Source organism: Pseudopipra pipra, chromosome 23, assembly GCF_036250125.1.
Source record: "Pseudopipra pipra isolate bDixPip1 chromosome 23, bDixPip1.hap1, whole genome shotgun sequence".
NCBI lineage: Eukaryota > Metazoa > Chordata > Aves > Passeriformes > Pipridae > Pseudopipra > Pseudopipra pipra.
The window spans coordinates 2,124,486-2,144,487 of record NC_087571.1 but is presented as its reverse complement, the minus strand read 5'-3'; the positions used below and the strand labels follow the sequence as shown (position 1 = coordinate 2,144,487).

At 47.1% G+C, this 20,002-nt stretch overlaps 1 protein-coding gene across 2 annotated transcripts in view; it reads right to left on the bottom strand.

Annotated features, from left to right (window-relative positions):
* PKNOX2 (PBX/knotted 1 homeobox 2) overlaps nucleotides 1-19,927 on the bottom strand; it is an 86,375-nt gene extending 66,448 nt beyond the window's left edge. The window contains exon 1 of one of the 2 annotated variants that reach the window (XM_064634540.1): nucleotides 19,845-19,927. The gene's annotated coding sequence lies outside the window, so the exon portion shown is untranslated. Of the gene's footprint in view, nucleotides 1-13,454; nucleotides 13,652-19,844 lie in introns of those variants that run through there. The other variant, XM_064634543.1, reaches the window with a different exon arrangement.
* Nucleotides 19,928-20,002: the final 75 nt, after the last annotated feature.

The following is a 20,002-nucleotide window of genomic DNA, read 5'->3' as shown; positions in this document are numbered from 1 at the left end:
GATGCAAAAAGCCCCCTCAGCACCTTCCCCCTCTGCTCCCACCCTCTGGGCACACAATATTTGCCCCAAAATCCAGCTCTGGCAGCTGATGGGAGCGTTCCAAAGGGTTGGATTAAATCCCCATCCCATCACAGCAAATGTTTTCCGAATGCAGGTGAAACACCACCAAGGGAATTCTGCTGCTCTTTAAAATTCCTTTCCTGCTTGGAGTCTCTGCAGTCCCGCTGGGGGCAGGTGGGATACGCCAACAGTGCTGGGAGCATCCCAAGCCCCGACAGGGATGCTCCCAAATAGAAAACACCCATCAAAATAATAATAAAATAGCCCTCAAACGCACAAAATATCCCTCCCCCAGTAATAAAAACACCCCAAAACGTAATAAAACGCTCCCGAATAAACGAAAAAAATCCCTATAAAGGATAAAATACCCCAAATCTCTGCCCCAGCCCTCTGGAGCGAGGGCGACTTTCATTTAAAAACCACACACGTTTTTTTCCTCGCAGGTTCCCAACTCTGTTGAGATCATTATCACAGAATGAGAGCAGAGATAAAACATTTTTATTTTCTTTCCTTTCCCTTCTCGGGCGATTTTTTAGCGGTGTGTGTCCCCCCCTCCCCGGCTCCCATGGAAGTCACCTCATGTTGGGAGTTAATGTTTCGTTAATGCACGGGGGTTTTTTTTGTTAATTTATTTTACTTTGTTTTACTTTTCCATATTTCTCCTCCGTCACCAATTATTTGGCCCCCAGAGGGATTGTTACAATTCTCCCCGTAACTTTTTTAGCCTCCCACGAGCCACAGGTGACGCTCACACGGCACAACAACACGTTATTAAATAATACTAAATAATAATAAGTCCTTTTAAATTATTTTAAAATACATTAAATGTTATTGAACGGTATAAAACACTATTAGGTTTTTATTAAATGTCCCTCCAAAGCCACATGCACGAACATTTAGGAGCTGTGAAATGCTGGGATGCTGCACTGGGTACCAGCGGGCTGAGTCCTGATGGGAAGATGTTGGGCAAAGCTCTGGAAAACTGGGGGGAAATTGGGTTATTTTGGAGCTTTTTAGATCCCTGCTGGGGGAGGAGGGAAGGGGGAGGCAGTTGTGGAGCATGGGGGGAGCCTGTGTGTGGGAGCAGGAAGGGGAGTTGGGGTGTGCAAGGAGTGAGCACAGAGAGTGTCCCTCCCTCCCACTCAAAATCCTGTTAGATTTTCTGGAACTGGGAAAATTCACTTAATAATGTATTATATTTAAATATACAATTATAAATTTATATATATATATATAAAACAATTTTTTATTTATAATATATTATATATGTTACCTGTAGGTTTAACAATACAGTATATATAACAAATATAGAATAGTTTATTTCTTATATATATATATACCGTATAATTATATTTTATGTATCTTTTTATTACATATAATAGATATATCTATATATATAATATACATAGATATATAATATATCTATATACAGAGATAATATAGCTTATCCTATAATACATATATTATATATATATATTATATTATATATAATAGAGATATATTCTATATTATCTATTCTCTATTACCACCATCTATCATCATACATATTATACATATTATATATATTATATATCCTATAGCTATGACAGATTACATATTTTATATCACCTATTACAATCTGTATCATCATATATTATATATTACATCATATATCACAGATAATATCATATTTTATCATTATATAAATGCAGGTATGATATGTATTTTATGCAAAACCCCACAGTTCAGCCCCTATTTTATACAAAATACACATATCTGAAATCCCAACCTACAGTTCAGCCCCTAAAGACACCCAAAAAGCTGTAAAAAAAACCCCAAAACCTGAGGGATCATTTCTCCTTGGACGGAAATCTGGAACAATAATATTTGAGATGGAACAGATCTCCATTCCGGATCTCAAGCGACAAGTATTGGGAAATAATAATATTAGAAGTATTTGGGAATATCTCATTTACAAGGATCTATTCTATTCCATGCTATTCTATTTAATCCAAAGTGAATTTGCTCAGAGATTCCCATGGAGGCTGGCAGAAAAAGGGATTTTTAGGAGAAAAACCGACGCTGCGCTACAGAGATGCACAACTTGAGAGTGAAGGGGACTTTCCAGAATTTGCAAGAATTTCCTTCCTGAATCAATTTTCCTGAATTTCGCTAATTTCCTGACTAGATTTTCCCGGATTCCCTGAATTTCCTGATTTCATTTTCTCGGATTTCCTGATTTTGCAGGAATTTGCTCTCCTGGCACTGCGGCTCTTCGGAGAAAAACCAATTTATTCTTCAACAAACCCACCTTTTGCTGCAACACCCCAAGAACCCGACGACGATTTGGGAGCTTTTTTTAGAGCCTTAAAACCCCACTCTGATTTTTCCCGATCAACCAACCTCAGCTGAACCAAAACCCTCCTGATTTCGGTCCCTCGCACCAGAAATCCATCCATTTTTTGAGGTCACAAAAGGGGACGTAGGGAGCGACTCTGCTCTATTTCTGGGGGGGGATGGAAAAGCTTTTTTAGGGTTGCAAGAATGAATTAATTTGCCAAAGCAACGTTTGCATCCCGCGTTCCCAGCGGGGATTTTTTCGGTAGCCAAGTGGAAAGGTTTATTTAGCCGGGAGCGGCGCCGGCTTTCACAAACATTTCCCCTTATCCAGCAGGGAGAACCGCACCAACCGAAAGGAGATTTAATTAGTGAAAATCTCGTTAGGCAAACGAAATTATCCGTAAGACAATCGCGCTCTGGACAGGGGGGGTGATTAACCGGAGCCATTAATCGGGAGCAGCGCTCCAACAGGCAGCTCGGCTGGAGGACAGGGGGGATCTTTCTTTGGGAGGGGGTTAATGGTAAGACACACACACACACACACACACCCTCTCCGTGCTCACTGAGAAGCCCTTGAGCATCTCATCAGCACACCTTGATTGCATCATGCAAATTGCAATTAGTTTTTAGTTTCATCGCCCCAGAAAATAGGGGGGAAAAAAAAAACAACGTATTTTCGGAGGTGCGGGCGCAGCAACCCCTCGAAACTCAGGGGGTCAGACCGGTACCCACAGCCCACTGCTGAGCACCAAGCGATGCAAATGGGAATTTTTTTTTAAGTTAAGATGTTTTGTTGTTATTTCTGTCTCTTACACAAGGGTTTTTTACCCTAAGTGTGTTCACACCGGCCCCGAACGATGCCTGGGAGCGCCGCGGCCTCCACGTGTCATAACACTAAGGGCGTTCGTTTAGGCAGCACAGCACTACAGGGAAAGCTAAAATTGCTGAGAGCACAAGCTGCTGTACTTCAGAATTCCCTGGGACTGAACCCTGGAGGTGATAACAACCAGCAGGAGGAGCGGGGAGGAACCCGCTGTTCTTTTAACCTTTCGCTTTAGCAGGATATCACCTATAAAAAACCATCAATTAAGGGCAAGGGAAGCCTTCCCATTGCCAGGAGGTGCTCCAAGATGCCTTAGAAACTGGAGGAGGGGAAAGCAAAAACCTCATAAAGTTGGTACCCAGCGAACACTCATGGCTTTTATATCCATAATTATATTTATATTTATGAGTCTCTTGTTCAAGAGGGATCTCTGGGGACTTCACTTCCACTGGGGACCTCCCCCCAGCAGCATCCTCCAACTCCAAGGCTGAGCATCCCTAAAACGATGCTTCCCACCCCCATCAGTTCCCAAGTTGCCTGGAGGAAAGACATAATATCGTCATTACCACCTAAAAAATCGGGAAATTTGGGGTTTTTTAGATGCAGGGTGAAGACAAGCTCAGCAAAATCTCCCCAGGGATGCACTGGGTCCCAGGGGGAGAGAGATGATGGAGCAGGGTGCCAATGGATACTGAAGGAATGACCCACCTGATGTCAGGCAGAGCAACAGGTAATTAAGAAATCCCAACCAAATCCAAGATGGCAGAGCCCCAACATATATATTCCCCAATATCTTACATTCCCAAATAGATTGTTCCACTATATTCCCCAAAATTCCATATCTGTATACATACATATGTATAAAATATTGTATTCCCCAATACACATGGGGTATATTATCTAATATTCTATATATTATCCTTCAGCGCATATAATATTCCCCAATATTTTATATTCTCAATATATTCCCCAATATTATACATTTTATATTCCCATATATATGTATATATGGATATTATAATATTATTTGCACTGCCCTTAACTTAGAAGTGACTCAGAGGCTGCAATTAATGCAATTATTTGAATATTTTTTTGCCATATCCATCAATTTTTTTCACCTCTTGGCCTCAACTCACTGTTGTCCCATTTCTGCTCCATATTTGCCAAGAGCTTTGAGCAAAACCCACCTAATTTTTTTTCAGGCAAAAGAGGTTTATCCCTTAATGATGCTCACCAGGTCCCGCTCTTGGGATACCAAAAAACATTGAAAAATGTGGTTTTCTTGGAGACCTGCTTTCAACAGAAAGTTGGATTTTATTGAAAAGCTCTGTTTTCAATGAAAACCATCGACAGGCACCAGGCATGGATGGGGATTATGGACCTTGGGCATCAGAGGAGCCAAAATCCATTTTTGGGTGAGACGGGAGCGAGCAGCTCCACAGAGCAGGAAGTCTGGCCTTTGGCTGGGTTTTGGGGAATCTCCCTGCTAAGGAGAACACAGCTCCTGGGCTCTGGAATTTGGACCTTGGCTGATGTGGGTGCACTGCTGGGGGCTTTAATTCAGGTGCCCTGTGAGCACCTTTGCTAATTAGGGGGCTCCACCAGGACCTTGGCTGACTTGGGTGCCCCACAAGTGACTTTGCTAATTAGGGTGCCCAGCTGGAGTCTTTCATGCCCTGGGAGCATCTCTGATCATCTGGGTACCAACCCACAGTCTTTGTAATTAGGGTGCCACGCCAGGGTCTTTGCTAATTAGGGTGCTCTGCAAGGATCTGCTTATTAGGGTGCCCTGCTCAGGCGTTAGACTTGGGTGCCCTGTGAGCATCTTCAGTAGTTTGGGTCCCACCCTGTGGTCTTTGCCAAGTGAGATGCCACACCAGGGTCATGGCTAAACTGGGTGCCACGTTAGGGTTTTTGCTAATTAGGGTGCTCTGCAAGGAGCTTTGCTAATTTGGGTGCCCCACTGAGGTCATTAATTTGGGTGCCCTGCAAGGACCTTTGCTGATCTGCACACCCTGAGAGCATCTTCACTAAGTCAGGTCCTATCCCATGATCTCTGCCAGTGCAGGTGCCACACCAGGGTCTTTGCCAATCAGGGGGCCCTGCAATGAGCTTTGCTGATGTGGGTACCCTGTTGGGGTCTTTATTTTGGGTGCCCTGCAAGCATCTTTGCTAATTAGAATGCCTCTGTAAGGGCCTTGGCTAATTTGGGGGCCATCCCACAATCTCTGCCAACTTGGGTGTTCTGCTGAAGTCCTTCCAATTTGGGTGCCCCGTGGCACCTTTGCTCTGGGGGTGGCGAGCAGCAGGTGACACAAACAGACACCATGGAGGTGACGTTGCCCCCTGGGCTGCATCCTTCCCTCGCCCACAGGGGTGGCTTTGCACCCCAAAATCCTGCAAGGCACATCCCTGGGGGGGTGGGGGCACCAGGCAGCTCGTGGGATGCCCTGCTGGCATCAGAGCATCCCAAAATCCCACCTGCAGCCCCCGCACCGCGCCGGCCGCTCGCGTTGCGCTAATTGTACAAACCTAATGGGGGAAGGAGCTGGCGGGGGAAAAAAAAGGGTAATGGCCATCAGGCCAGCAATAAACCAAAATTAATGGGCCGTGGGAAGAAATCATGTCCACTTAATCCCAGCTCTGGAGCTCTAATAGAATCAGGGAACACCGAGGGGGGCTGCTCAGTCCCGGGGTCGCTCCCGGGCCGTCTGTCAGGAGGGAGCAGCTCCACCCCAGCCCTGGGCACCAGGATTTGGGGAGGGGAGCAGAGAGAGCAGGAGCATCTTCCCAGAGCCTGGGAATGTGGCAGGAGGCAGGAGAGAGGGATAACTCCCACGGAAGAAGGGGGAAGAGCTGGAGGGCAGCACCGCTGGAAAACATCTTGCTGGGGCTCTCCCTGAAACTGGGGGGCATCCTCTTTTTATCTCTGTCTTAAAATTGGGGTTTTTTTCAATTTTCTTTTTTTAATTTTTGTTTTCTTTCTTCCAATTTTCTTTTTTTTAATTTTTTTTTTTTTATTTTTTTCTAATTTGATTTCCTTTTACCAATTTTCCTTTGGACTTTTTTTATAATATTTTTTTCTTTTTTTCCCTGTTTTCCCTTTTCCTTTTAATCCATTTTTTCTTTAGTCCAATTTTCCTTTATTATCTTTTTTCTTTTTAACCATTTTTCCTTTTCTTCCCATTTTCCCTTCTCCTTTTCTTCCCATTTTCCCTTCTCTTTGTAATTCCTTTTCTCTTTTTTCCCAATTTTTCTTATCTTTTTTTTGATCAATTTTCTTTATTTCTTTTTACTTCCATTTTCTTCTTTTTTTCTCATTTTTTCCATTACCTTTTTTCTTTCTCTTCATTTTGTTTTTTTAACCAATTTTCTTTTCTCTTTTTATTTTCTCCTGGAGAAATGAAAACAATTCCCACACCACATAGCAGGGAAAACCCCACCCAAACCTCGAATACACCAATTCCCAATCCAATACACCAATTCCCTCAATTCCCAATCCCTGTTTCCAGTATCTCTCTTCCAACTCCTTCCCCTGTCCCACTTCATCCCCGTAGAAATTTAATTATTTGGGGATTTTTGCTTGCCCTGGGACAAAAATTCAGTGTACAAATATCCCCATTCCTGGAGAGGAAACTCATCCCAAACTTTCCCTTCAGATTGAAAAAAACCCCTACACGAAAACCTTTTGCCCAGAAAAGTTTGGGCAGGAGCAAAGTTCTTCATTCCAGGAAAAGTGGGATTAAAAGAGGATGTGGAGTATTTCTGTGAAGTTATGTAAATACAGACATGAGAACCCAGCAGATGTCACCAGCACTTGGAAAAATCCAAACTATTTGACAGGAAGGATCTGTGTTTTCCAACCAAAGAGCCAAAAAGCCCCAGTAAAACCCCAGTAAGAGGTTTGTCTTAATGCCCCAAACCAACATCCCATAGCCAGGCTCCACTCCCACCTCCTGTTTGGGATGGCTCCCTCCAGTGAGGCTGGAGAGCTTTTTCCTATGGGAAATATCCTGATTTTTTCCCCCTTAAAAATACCAAGGGGGGGGAATAAGCATTTAAAAAATGCTCCTATTGTTGAGGAGCCACTCAGGACTGAGGATGGGAATGATGGATCATCCCAGGCCGGACCAGGGATGCTGCAGCTCCCTGTGCACAGGGAGAGCAAGGATAGGATGATCCTGGTTGGACCAGGGATGCTCAGGATACTCCTGCTCCCTGTGCACAGGGAGAGCAAGGATACAGGATCACCCTGGTTGGACCAGGGATGCTCAGGATACTCCTGCTCCCTGTGCACAGGGAGAACAAGGATACAGGATCATCCTGGTTGGACCAGGGATGCTCAGGGATACTCCTGTTCCCTGTGCACGGGGAGAGCAAGGATAGGATGATCCTGGTTGGACCAGGGATGCTCAGGGATACTCCTGTTCCCTGTGCACGGGGAGAGCAAGGATACAGGGATCATCCCAGGTTGGACCAGGGATGCTCAGGGATACTCCAGCTCCCTGTGCACAGGGAGAGCAAGGATACAGGATCATCCCAGGCTGGACCAGGGACGCTCCAGCTCCCTGTGCACAGGGGGAAAATTAAGCACCAAACACGGATATACTCAATTCCCAGATTTTTCCTGCATGGATTCAGGCTATTCATATGGAAAACTCACCCAGGACTGCAGGCACAAGCTCTTTTGATCCTCCAAAGCAAAAGGAGGATGAGGCTCATGGAGATAAACCCGGGATATAACCCAGGGATGCACTGAGCCAGCCTCATTCCCAGGATCCAGGGCTCATGTTGCAGGATCCGGCCTCACCAAGGGATTGCAGGAACGGGGCTATTTTAAGATGGGGATAACATTTCACCAACAATTCCCCTCAGTGTCATGTGCCACGGACCCAGAATCCCTAAAATAAACGGGGACCACTCCCCATCTTAAAGGGAGTAGAAAGAGAAATGTTTAACACCACTGTTGATGATTTGTCTCACTCCAAGTTATTTCTAGGAAGGAGAATAAAAGCAGCACTTTTGCCGAGGGCAAAAAGCACTTTGGATTTTGGGAAATTGTTGGAAATCCTGTTAATTAAAGGTGCAGGGGATGCAAAGATGCAGCTGAGATCCAGAGCTTGGGACCGTGAAGGGATCTGGTGGGTGTTTATATCGTATTTGGGAAGTTTTCCCCTGGACATTAAAAACTAATAAATAAAAATCATGGCTCGGTGCCTGACAGGGGCATGCTCAGGTCTCCTGACCCAGAGCAGTGGTGGAGATGGGATGTTCTATGTGCCAAAACAGGAAAAAATTTGGGGGGAAATTATTGTGTGATGATTTTTTTTTTCTTTATTATGAAATGTGTCTAATGGGGATTTCTGCTGTTTGGGGTGAAAAATCCCTGATTTAGGATTATCCCCATTCTAGGAGCCACATCACTGCTTAATAAAATAAAGAAGAACTTGGATTATATTATTACATATATTTCTATTAATCTCATTTATTATACTGTATTAATTGTATTTTTTGTATTTATCCACATGTATTATATATATATTATACTATACCACATTACAGAATTTTGCTAACATATCCCAATCTCTCAACTGAAAACTACCACTTATCAGCTGGAAAAATCATCTGCATCTCCTGTGGAAGATCAACATCATTTCTGGCAGCTAAAACTCGCTTGGCAGCAAGTCTCAAAGTTCTTTTTGACTCTCCTTCTGCAGCTTTAGGGAACCCACCTCCCTTTTCTCGCCTGCAAACGGGATGTAAAGTTTGAAATTCAGGTTGTAACCAAAAAAAAAAACCAGCACCAGGACAAGGAATTTTCCAGGAAACTGAGCATCCCCCACGCTCATGCACTTGAACACTGGCTGGAGGTGCACCAGGAGCGTATGCACGTGTATCCAAGTGGTGTTTTCCCTCTGGAAAGCACCCTTGGGATGGTTAATTCACATCAGAAAAGTTATTTTCCTTTAGGAGAACCTGAGCAGGTACCAGCTGTGCTCTGCTCAGGAGGGACACAATGGTTTTCCTCCCCCAAAACTGCAGTGGGGAGGATGACACGTGCCCAGTGCTTGCACTGCTCTCCAGCTTAATAATTCCTTATTATCAATCAACTGATTGATAATTTCCTATTATAAATCAATGTTTTTCTATTGTAGATCAATCAATCAATCAATAATTTTCTATTATAATCCGATCAACCCACGATTTCCTATTATAAATCCATCAATCAATAATTTTCTAGTATGAGATCACTTAGAATTTTTCACTATTAACCAATCAACCCGTTATTTCCCATTACGACTCAATCAATCATTTTTCCACCGGAAATCGATCAACCCGTGATCTTCCCTCCCAAATCAGTCAATAATTTATTATAACCCGATCAACCCCACGACTTTCCGGTATAAATCAATCAATCACTAGGGGTTTTCTTCTAAGTCGATTCGAATGAAATGGAGTTTAATCAGATTTCGGTTCAAGCCCCCACGCATCCCCCCCGGCAGGTATTTATAGCCGCGGCGTCTCATCCCCGCTGCCCTCGGCCCCGGCGATTAATTAAATTAGCACAAAGAGGGGCTTGTTGAGCGCTCCAGCCTTCCCGAAGTGGAGCCGGCGAACAGGAAACAAAGGGTGGAATTCTGTCTGCCTGGCTCGAGGGTGCCGTGTGTCCCGCCAGGCGCTGGAGCGGGGCCAGGGGTCCCCCCCCCGTGCCCGGGACAGCGATGCCATCGCGGGGGAAACCCCCCCGGGGGCTGGGGGGGCTCAGCCGGGCTGGGCTTGCTCGGGGAGTTCCGCAAATCCCGCCCCGGGGCACCTCTCGGCCCCATCCCTTCCCAGGTTTGCTCTCAGCGCGCCCAAACCCGAGGCCGGGAAGCCGATCCAGCCGCTTCCCCATTCCCTGAGCCGCTTCCCAACTCCCTGAGCCCGTCCCAACTCATCGCAGGAGTGCGAGAGCGCCGCTGCCCCGAGCTCCTCCTCTCCGAGCGCAAATTAATTCAGGGCGAAAACACTCCCGGTAATTCCTGCAGGGATAACAGCACCGGGAATTTCTCTGGCTTTCCCCCCGTCGAGCCAAATCCCAATATAAATGGTTGCAGGGAAAATAAAACCCCCCGATGTCTCTACCTTGAGACAACCTTGGCCACTTGCCAGGTGGTCAGCTATTAAAGATGCTACTAAATCGCTTTATTCAGTGGTTTTAGCATAAATATTCTCACCGGGTCCTTCAGTTCCACTGCTCGGGGTGTTACATTTAAAAGGGGAGGAAGAGTAAAAAAAAAAAAAACAACCTTGAGGTTTTGGAGGTTGTTTAGGGAAGGAGGAATGATTTATCACGGTTTAGGACGGGATTAAGATGGCAAAGGTCACGCTGAAAAGAAGGGAAAGCTTCCCAACAGAGAGAGGTGGCTCCCGAGAGGAGGCAAAAAGGCTGAAATGCTCAAAAAGAGTGAAAAGCAACTCGATAAAAGTGACAGTTGAGACAGAGGGATTGGAGGGCTCAGGATTGCTTGGGGGAAAACAGTGGGAACTGGGAATATTCCCCATGATGGGGACTGGTCTGGTGGGAGTCACAGCCAGGAGCTGGAGGAGCATTGTTAGGAATGGTCGAGCACCAGGTTCACCAAAATCCCACGAGTAGCCCCAGAACTGGATGATTATCACCAAAACTGGACCAGCACCACTAAAAACTGCACCAGCACTCCTAAAATTGCACCAGCGCCCCTAAGGTTGGACCAGCACCATTAAAAACTGCACCAGCATTCCTAAAACTGCCCCAGCGTCCCTGGAATTGGATGAGCATCACTAAAATCACACCAGGATCCCTGAAGTTGCACCAGCATCACTAAAACTGCACCAGCAACCCCAAAGTTGGACCAGCACCACTACAAACTGCACCAGCATTCCTAAAACTGCCCCAGCATCCCTGAAATTGGATGAGCATCACTAAAATCACACCAGGATCCCTGAAGTTGCACCAGCATCACTAAAACTGCACCAGCATTCGTAACACTGCACCAGCAACCTTAAAGTTGGACCAGCACCACTACAAACTGCACCAGTATTCCTAAAACTGCACCAGCATCCCTGAAGTCAGACCAGCACCACTAAAAACTGGACCAGCACCACTGAAACTGCCCCAGCAACCCTAAAACTGCAACAGCACCATTAAAAACTGCACCAGCATTCCTAAAACTGCCCCAGCAACCCTAAAATTGGACTAGCACCACTAAAAACGGCATCAGCATTCCTTAAACTGCACCTGCAATCCTAAAACTGCCCCAGCAACCCTAAAGTTGGACTAGCACCACTAAAAACAGCACCAGCATTCCTTAAACTGCACCTGCAATCCTAAAACTGCACCAGCATTCCTTAAACTGCACCAGCAATTCTAAAATTGCACCAGCATTCCTAAAACAGCACCAGCAACCCTAAAACTGGACCAGCATCACTAAAAATTGCACCAGCATTCCTAAAACCACAGCAGCAACCCTAAAACTGCAACAGCACCATTAAAAACTGCATCAACATTCCTAAAACTGCAACAGCATCCCTGAAGTCAGTTCAGCACCACTAAAAACTGCACCAGCAATCCTAAAGCTGCCCCAGCAACCCTAAAATTGGTCTAGCACCACTAAAAATGGCACCAGCATTCCTTAAACTGCACCAGCAACCCTAAAACTGCACCAGCATTCCTAAAACAGCACCAGCAACCCTAAAACTGGACCAGCATCTCTAAAAATTGCACCAGCATTCCTAAAACTGCAGCAGCAACCCTAAAGCTGGAGCAGCATCACTAAAACCTGCCCCAGCATCCCTGAAGTTGGACCAGCATCACTAAAATCACACCAGCATCCCTGAATTGCACCAGCACCCCTAAAACTGGACTGGCATCCCTAAAACTGCACCAGCATCCTTAAAAATTCCCCCATCACCCCCAGAATTGCAGGAGATCCCTAAAGCTGCCCCAGCATTCCCTGTGGGGGAATTCAGGAGCTCATCCCACTGTTCACCACTGAAATCCAGCAAGGGGGATCTTCCAGCCTGACCCTGGAAAATAAAGCCAGGCCTAAGATTCGAGCCAGATTAAATTCAGTGAAGACTCTGCCTAGAAATCTCTTAATCCTGGTTTATTTTACCCATCTTGTTACACGGTGAACCCTTACAGGAAAATAAACCATTTAGTATTTATTTCACACTATTATCTTTAATCAATTATTATTTACTTTTTACTGGTTATTGAGTATTTATTATTATTTACTTTTTACTGGTTATTGAGTATTTATTATTATTTACTTTTTATTGTTCTTTTTTTATGATAGTTAAGTTTGTTCTTTACCATCCCGCTGACAAAGTGCCCCATCTCATAATTTCTGTTTTAGAACAATTAATTAATTGTCAGAGTTATGAGATGTTGGATCTGGCACCGAGATACAAAGAAACCAATTTCTGCACGTAAATGCATTAAAAGACCTTGCCAGGCACTATATAAATGGAATTTTCTTGTGATTGAAACAATAAATAATAATAATTTCTTTCTTTTTTTTTTTTTTTAACTCCTCCATCAAAGTTCACTTCCTCAGAATCCGGATTTTGGGGGTTTTTTTAAATAATTTTATCTAAATTGGGTGAGTCAGCAGGATGGGCAAGGGCAGGGAGAGGATGCAGGATATAAGAGGTGGGATGCAGAGCACGGGATGCTCCAGAGGGGAGGGCCCCAACCACCATCTCCCAGCTGATTATTTATAATTATTTATGATGAGCTGATCAAGGGGATAATAAAATACAAGACCTGGAGAGGGCTCAGCTCATCGGCCTCGCTCACCAGGGACCTCCCCTTTGGAAAGAGGCAGCAGAAAGACAGTGGAAATAGGGGGAAAATACAAAATAGGGGAGGAAAAGGAGAAAAACCAAGCAGGTAAAAGACTTTTTTTTTCTGGGATAGCACCAAAAATCTCCAAGCAGGCTCCTGGCTGTCCTCAACACCAGCACCAGCAACAGGCAGTGGCATTCGTAGGGAGAAATTAGCAGCTTGGAACAATAAATTCCCTTTTAAATTTATTGCTTGGGAGCATTAAAAATGTCTAAAGTGCTTTACATCCACCTTCGCCGTGGGAATTTGCCCAGGGATGCAGGAGCTGGTAATTGCTATTCTCAAACTTGCCTTGGAAGCTTCAAGCAGTGTTTAAAAAAAAAAAAAAAAAAAAACACAATTTTCAGGGCTTTATAAAGCCATAAAGTGCCTTCGACATACCTGGGAATGACAGAGCTGGGAGAGGCTCGTCCTGCCCGGGAATCCAGGATCCAATAACGGGAAAGGAAAGTGCTACAATCCAATATTCTAATTTTTTTCAATTATTTGGTCAAGTTTTGCCCCTCTTTTGGTGAGGGAGCCCAGAGAGCCTGGGCTGGGGCGGGTTGGGTTTGCTGCCTGGAGAGGGTTGGGTTGCCAAAAATGATGGGGAAAAAAGGGGAAAAATAGTAATTAACAAAAAAAAAAAAAGGGATAAAAGGGAAAAAAATAATTAAATAAAAAAAAAAAAAAGAAAAAGAAAAAAGGAAAATAGAAAGGAAAGGGAAAAGAAAAATAGAAAGGGAAAAGGGAAAGAGAAAGGAGAAGGGGAACTGGAAGGGGAAGGGAAAAGGGAAAAGGAGAAGGGGAACTGGATGAGGAAGGGAGAAGGGAGGAGAGCTGGAAGGGAAAAGGGGAAAGGGAAAAGGGGAAAAAAGGGAAAAAGGGGAAAAGGGGTGAAAAGGGGGAAAGGGAAGGGGGGGGGGAAAGGGGAAAAAGGGGAAAAAGGGGAAAAAGGGGAAAAAGGGGAAAAAGGAGAAAAAGGAGAAAAAGGAGAAAAAGGGGGAAAAGGGGGAAAAGGGGGGAAAGGAGAAAAAGGGGGAAAAGGGAAAGGGAAAGGGAAAGGGAAAGGGAAAGGGAAAGGGAAAAGAGAAAAAGGGGGAAATAGGAGAGAGAAAGAAAGACAGACAGAGGGGAAAAGGGAAAAAATGCTTCCACCTTTTTTAGGGGAGGAGGGGGAAAAAAGGAAAAAATTAAAAAGGAAAACAAGGGAAAAGGGAAAAAGAAAAAAAACAAACCCTAGGAAAATAAAGGTAAAAAGAAAAGAGAAAAGGGGAAATATTAAAAAGAAAGAAAAAAAAAGAAGGAAAAAGTGAAAGAGAAGTAAAGATGGAGAAAAAGGAACAATAAAAAAGATGGGGGGGAAGGAAAAGAAAGGAAAAAAAGTAAAAAGAAAAGGAAAAAAAAAGGAAAAAAAAGGGAAAAAGGGAAAACAGGAGAAAAATGGGGGGGGAGGGGGAAGAAAGGGAAGAAAAAGAAAAACAAAGGCAGCTTTTCCCAACATGGAAAAATTTCCAGGGGTTCGAGCTCTAACCCAACTGGAAGCCCAAAGAAGCTCCTGGATCCCTGATGGGACGTGACGGGATTTTCCCACTCCAAACCCCCTTCCCAAACACACCTTCAAAAAACCCACGGCACGGCGGAAGAAATAAAATAGAAGCCTCCCCAAACTGGTCCAAATTTGGGATTATTTTTAATTGGCTTTCTGGGATTTCTGGCAGGGATCCAGCCAGCCGGGGAAAGGAAAACCCGGCCAAAAACTGTGGGTTGGGTTATGACTTTGTTCATAGTTTTTGTAACACCTTGTTAAAGCCAAAAGCTCCAGATTGAACATTAGTGGGGAAGTTTTTTCTCCTCTCCCCAAGTTGGGTTTCACTTTCTCCTCCACCTGCACCAAAATAATCTGGTTTTTGGGGAGCATCAGCATCCCTAACCCTAAGAGGTCTTATGGCCTTGTGGTGAGGCTGTCTGGATATTTGGGATTTTCCTGCCTGGATTATACTTGGTATAGGGAGGATGGAAGAGGTGGGTGGGAGAAGAGTGGCAGGGAAATTGAAAGGCAAGGTGAAAAAACAAAACAGAGGAAACGAAAGAAAAAATAAACATGAAGGAAAAAAATTAAACAATGAAACAAACATAAAAATAAAAGATTTCACCTAGAATAAAAATAAAAACAAAAGATTTCACCTAGAATAAAAATAAAAACAAAGCAAAAATAACAATAAAAACCATAAAATTTAAATAAATTAAAAATCAAAATAAATTAAAAATAAAATTAAAATAAGTGATAAATAAATAATAATTTTAAAAAATGTGCAGCCGTGGTGCTTTGGGATGTGGTTTAGTGGTGGATTTGGCAGCTGGACTCAATGGTCTTAAAGGTCTTTTCCAACCCAACTGTTTAACAGACACCAATTAACCGGAGCTGGGACTACCCAGGGTTTGTGTTCCCATTCGGAAGAGGAAAAGCCAAAAAAATAGGATATAATGAAGCAGTTGGGAAGAGCCGAGGCCAAATCCCCATCTTATTTATACAGCTGCAAATCACAGCTGGGCCAAGGCCACCTCATCCCACCGGGATCACGGCTCCAACGGACCAGGATCACAGCTCCATCCCACCGGGATCACAGCTCCATCCCACCAGGGTCATGGCTCCATCCCACCGGGATCATGGCTCCATCCCACCGGGATCACAGCTCCATCCCACCGGGATCACAGCTCCATCCCACCGGGATCACGGCCCCATCCCACCGGGATCACGGCTCCATCCCACCAGGATCACGGCTCCATCCCACCGGGATCACAGCTCCATCCCACCAGGATCACAGCTCCATCCCACCAGGATCACGGCTCCATCCCACCGGCATCACGGCTCCATCCCACCGGGATCACGGCTCCATCCCACCAGGATCACAGCTCCATCCCACCAGGATAATGGCTCCATCCCACCAGGATCACAGCTCCATCCCACCAGGATCACAGCTCCATCCCACCGGGATCATGGCTCCATCCCACCAGGATCACAGCTCCATCCCACCGGGATCACAGCTCCATCCCACCGGGATCATGGTCCCACCCCACCGGGATCACGGCTCCATCCCATCCCATCTGGGTTGGTTTTCCCAGGGGGATTACGTGGAGCATCACCTCGGTCCTTCCAAGGCTGGAGGCAGGGATAAACCCGAGTTTAAATTTAGTCGAGGATTAATTCCCATCCCTCCAGATTATTATTTGGAGCCGGCATCTTAACGATCCGACTAACGACGCTGGGAATTAATTTCTTTTTGGGCTAATTAGAGGGCATTTGTTAACACCCTCTTCGGTGGCGGCGAAAATTATTTGGGAATCAAGTTATTCGACAGTGCGTGGGCTATTAAATGCAACTGGGGATTGTCTGGATCTGGTAAATTATCCCTCCAACACCCCAAAAAAGCAGCTGGAGTAAAATAAGGACGGGGAATAATTGGGGATGGGACACTGAGATCCATCGGGGGGTACCCTCAGCCTAAAATAAAGATGATACTGATGCTCGGTCCGGCTTTCCCACCAACACTGGGGATGTCAAATCTCCAGTAATTTAACCCTAAGTGTGGCAAAAGTTTCCTCCCGACTTCAGGAAGCTCAGCTCCTTGCTCCTTGCATCCTGCCCAGCGGCTTCTCAGCCGCCCCATCCCACGTCTCGACTCATTTTACTGGAGACTTCAAGCCAGGGCAGCTCCCAGGGAAACAAATGATGCAAAACTGGGGTGTCCCAGCATCCTGGGTTAACCTTCTCCAGGAAATATCCCAGGAATCCAGCAGGCATCTCAAACCCAGCTGGGATGAGGGTGGTACCCAGAGGTGCAACCCAACCCCTGCATCCCTGGGGATGAGGAGGGATGGGTGAAGGATGCTCTTCCCAGCAGGACCAGGCCAATATTTAAGTTTTCTGGGAGGACAAAAAAAGCCCTATTATTGCTCAGAGACTTAAGGATGCTGTCGATCAACTTGGAAAAAAGACATGAAGTAATTCAGGAGTTCACCAGGAAAAGCCAAAATCATCCGAAATCCAAAGCTGCCCCGGTGAGGGACTCATTTTATCCCTGAGTTAGGAAAAGCAGTTATGCCTGAAGCACCACTGGGATAAAACCCTCTTCTCCCCACACAACTTCGTGCATTGAATCCAAAAAAAGGAGATTTCCTTAAAAAAGAAAATCCTTAAGAAAAAGATGAGATTTTCATAAAATAAAGGTGATTTCCTTTTAAAAAAAAGAGATTTCCCTTAAAAAGGGGTAATTTCTCTTAAAAAAAAAATAAAGGGGGAATTTCCTTAAAGCAAGGGAGATTTCCTTAAAAAATGAGATTTCCTTTATTTCCCCCTCCCAAAAATGATGGAGGGAGAACAGAATATGTTTCTGCAGGCCCAGTGGGGCAGCTCAGCATCATTCTTCCCCCTGTTTTTCCCCTCACCCCACCAGGGGTGTTTAATCTTACCTCTATATACATGTATAATACTATACAGATCTCCAGTTAAAAGGAAGGGGGTCACAGGACCCCTCAGTGCTGGTTTTGGGGGGCCAGGGCTGCAAAGTGCCTTAAAAAGCCCAATTTTGGATGCTGAGGAAGGCGGCATCTCTTTCCCTTCCTGACACCGCCAGCTCCCTTATTAACCTCTGCCGTAATTAGCCTCAAGCAATTAACTTTTGCCCCTAACGAAGGGATCTCAGCACAGGGAGTTAAATAAAATAGAAGGAGGGGGGAAATAAGGGGGAATCCTGATCCCCTCATCCTTCTGCTCCAAACGGCTTAAACCCAAAACACGGTGTTATTTTTTCCCCAAAATCACCCAAAATCCAATGAATTCACCCAAATCCTTCTTCCCATGCATGTGAGGCCAGAAATAGGCCTCTAAACATCAGACCCCAAAGGTTTTGGGGGGTGAATGACCAATTTCTTGCAACAGGATGATGCCAAACACGCCGAGTCAGCACTTCTGGAGGCGCAACTCCCGAAAGTTTCGCCGGAGCCGGGTCCATGGAGCTGCTTCTCCCCTCTCCAACCCCCAGAATCTTTGAGGATTTAAAGGTAAAACAAGTCAAAAAAAAAAAAAAAAAAAAAGCCAAATTAAGCCATTTCCTCTCCTATTTTCTGCTTCTCCCCAGCAGACAGCTGCCCTGCATCTCGGCCAAAAATAATCCATCCCCCCCCTTTCCTCAATCTAATCTCCCCGGCTGGGAGTTTGAAAATATCCTGCCGGGTTTAGGGTTTCCCGTTACCCGGCGGGCGGCGAGATAGTGGGGAAAAAAGATCCTCGGGAGTGAGAAAAACCGGGAAGAGCCCAAACAAAGAGCTCCGGAGCCCAAGTTGAGCTTCGACGCCCCGCAAGGATCGGGATGAAGTGAGGGGGGACACCCCAATCCCTCAGCAAAACTTCCCCGAGGCGCAGGATGCTGCCGGCGGAGCCACCCTCCCAAGATGGCAATGTGCTAAAAAAATTCAAGGATAAATTAAAAATAATAATAATAATCATTATTATTAACAAAAAGCCCTCCCTGCACCGCTGCAGAGCCACTAAAAAGTATGGAGTATACACCCAACCCTGCGGGATGGGAGGGACAAGCCAGGGGGTCCCGTGAAGCGTCCCGGGGAAAACTGGGTGCACTGGGGGAACTGAGGTGCACCGGGAGAAGGTGGCACAGCAGGGGAACGGGGGTGCACGGGGGGGTTCATCCCGGGAGAGGTGCTGGGCTGTGGCACGTCGGCCAGGGCCGTGCTCCGGCGCTGGCATCGAGCCCGCGTGGGGCCCTGAGAGGCGGCCACGGTGCCATCCGCCCCCGGTGGGTGCCCTGGGGGGGCACCCCGAGGTAACTGGGTGCTGTGCAAAGCTGTGAGGCTGTGGATAAAGCGCCCCCCTCCCTGCCCCCCCATGCCGGCTGCACGAGGGGCAACTTCCCAGCTGCCAAACGCGATGAGCTGGGGGGGCTGGAAAACCTCCCCCGGGGAGTCTGAGACCAGCCACTGCAACCACTGCGAAGGGGCTGCAACCAACGCGGGGTGGGGGGTAACAACTGCTCGGGGGGGGCTGCAAACCCCCCTGGGGGGGCACTACAACCGCCTGGAGGGGCTGGAACCAACAGCGGGGGTGGGGGGCAATCCAAGCGCTCGGGGGTCTGCAGTCAGTGCGAGGGCATTGCAGCTACCTCGGGGGGCTGCAGCCCTCCGGAGGGGCACTGGAACCGGCCGGGGTGGGGGGCAGTCGGTTGCAAGCCATCTAAAAGCAGCGCGACCCCCGGTGTGGGGTCGGCAACCGGGCAGCGGGGGCTGCAACTTGTTACGGGGGGGCTGCAGCCCTCGGGAGCTCTGTAAGCGATCGGGGGGCTGCATCCCTGGAAACCCCCGGCATCGCCGCAACCGCCCGGCGGACGGGGAGGACGGGAGCGCGCTGCCCTCCGAACCGCTGCACACACCCCCCCAAAATCAGCGCGGGAGGCGGGGGGGGGATCGCGGCGGAGAACCGCAGCGGCGCGGCCGGAGCTCAGCCCGGAGGGGCAACCGGACACCGGCCGCGGCACCTCCAGCGTGGAGGCGGCGGGAACGGCAAGTTACTTCCCGCACCGGAGGGGATGGGGGGGTTACTGGGAGAGGGGGGTGAAGGGGGGTGTCCCCGCCGCCGCCGCCGCACGTGCCCCGCCGCCCCGCGCCGCTTTGTCCGCCGGGCTCCGCGGCTCCGCCCGCCCGTCCCCCCGCGCGCGGCGGGGGCCCCCCCGCTTCCCCTCCGCTTCCCCCGTGACCGTGAGTGAGTGACAGCCCTACCTGCCCGCCAATCTTCATCACACCGACACCGGCCCTGACAGCGCGGCCGCCGCTTCGCCGCCCGCCCGCCCGGCCCCGCCACCGCCGCCGCGCACGCCCCGCCCCGCCCCCGGCAGGCCCCGCCCCCCGCACCGGGCCCCGCCCCCCGCGCCGAGACC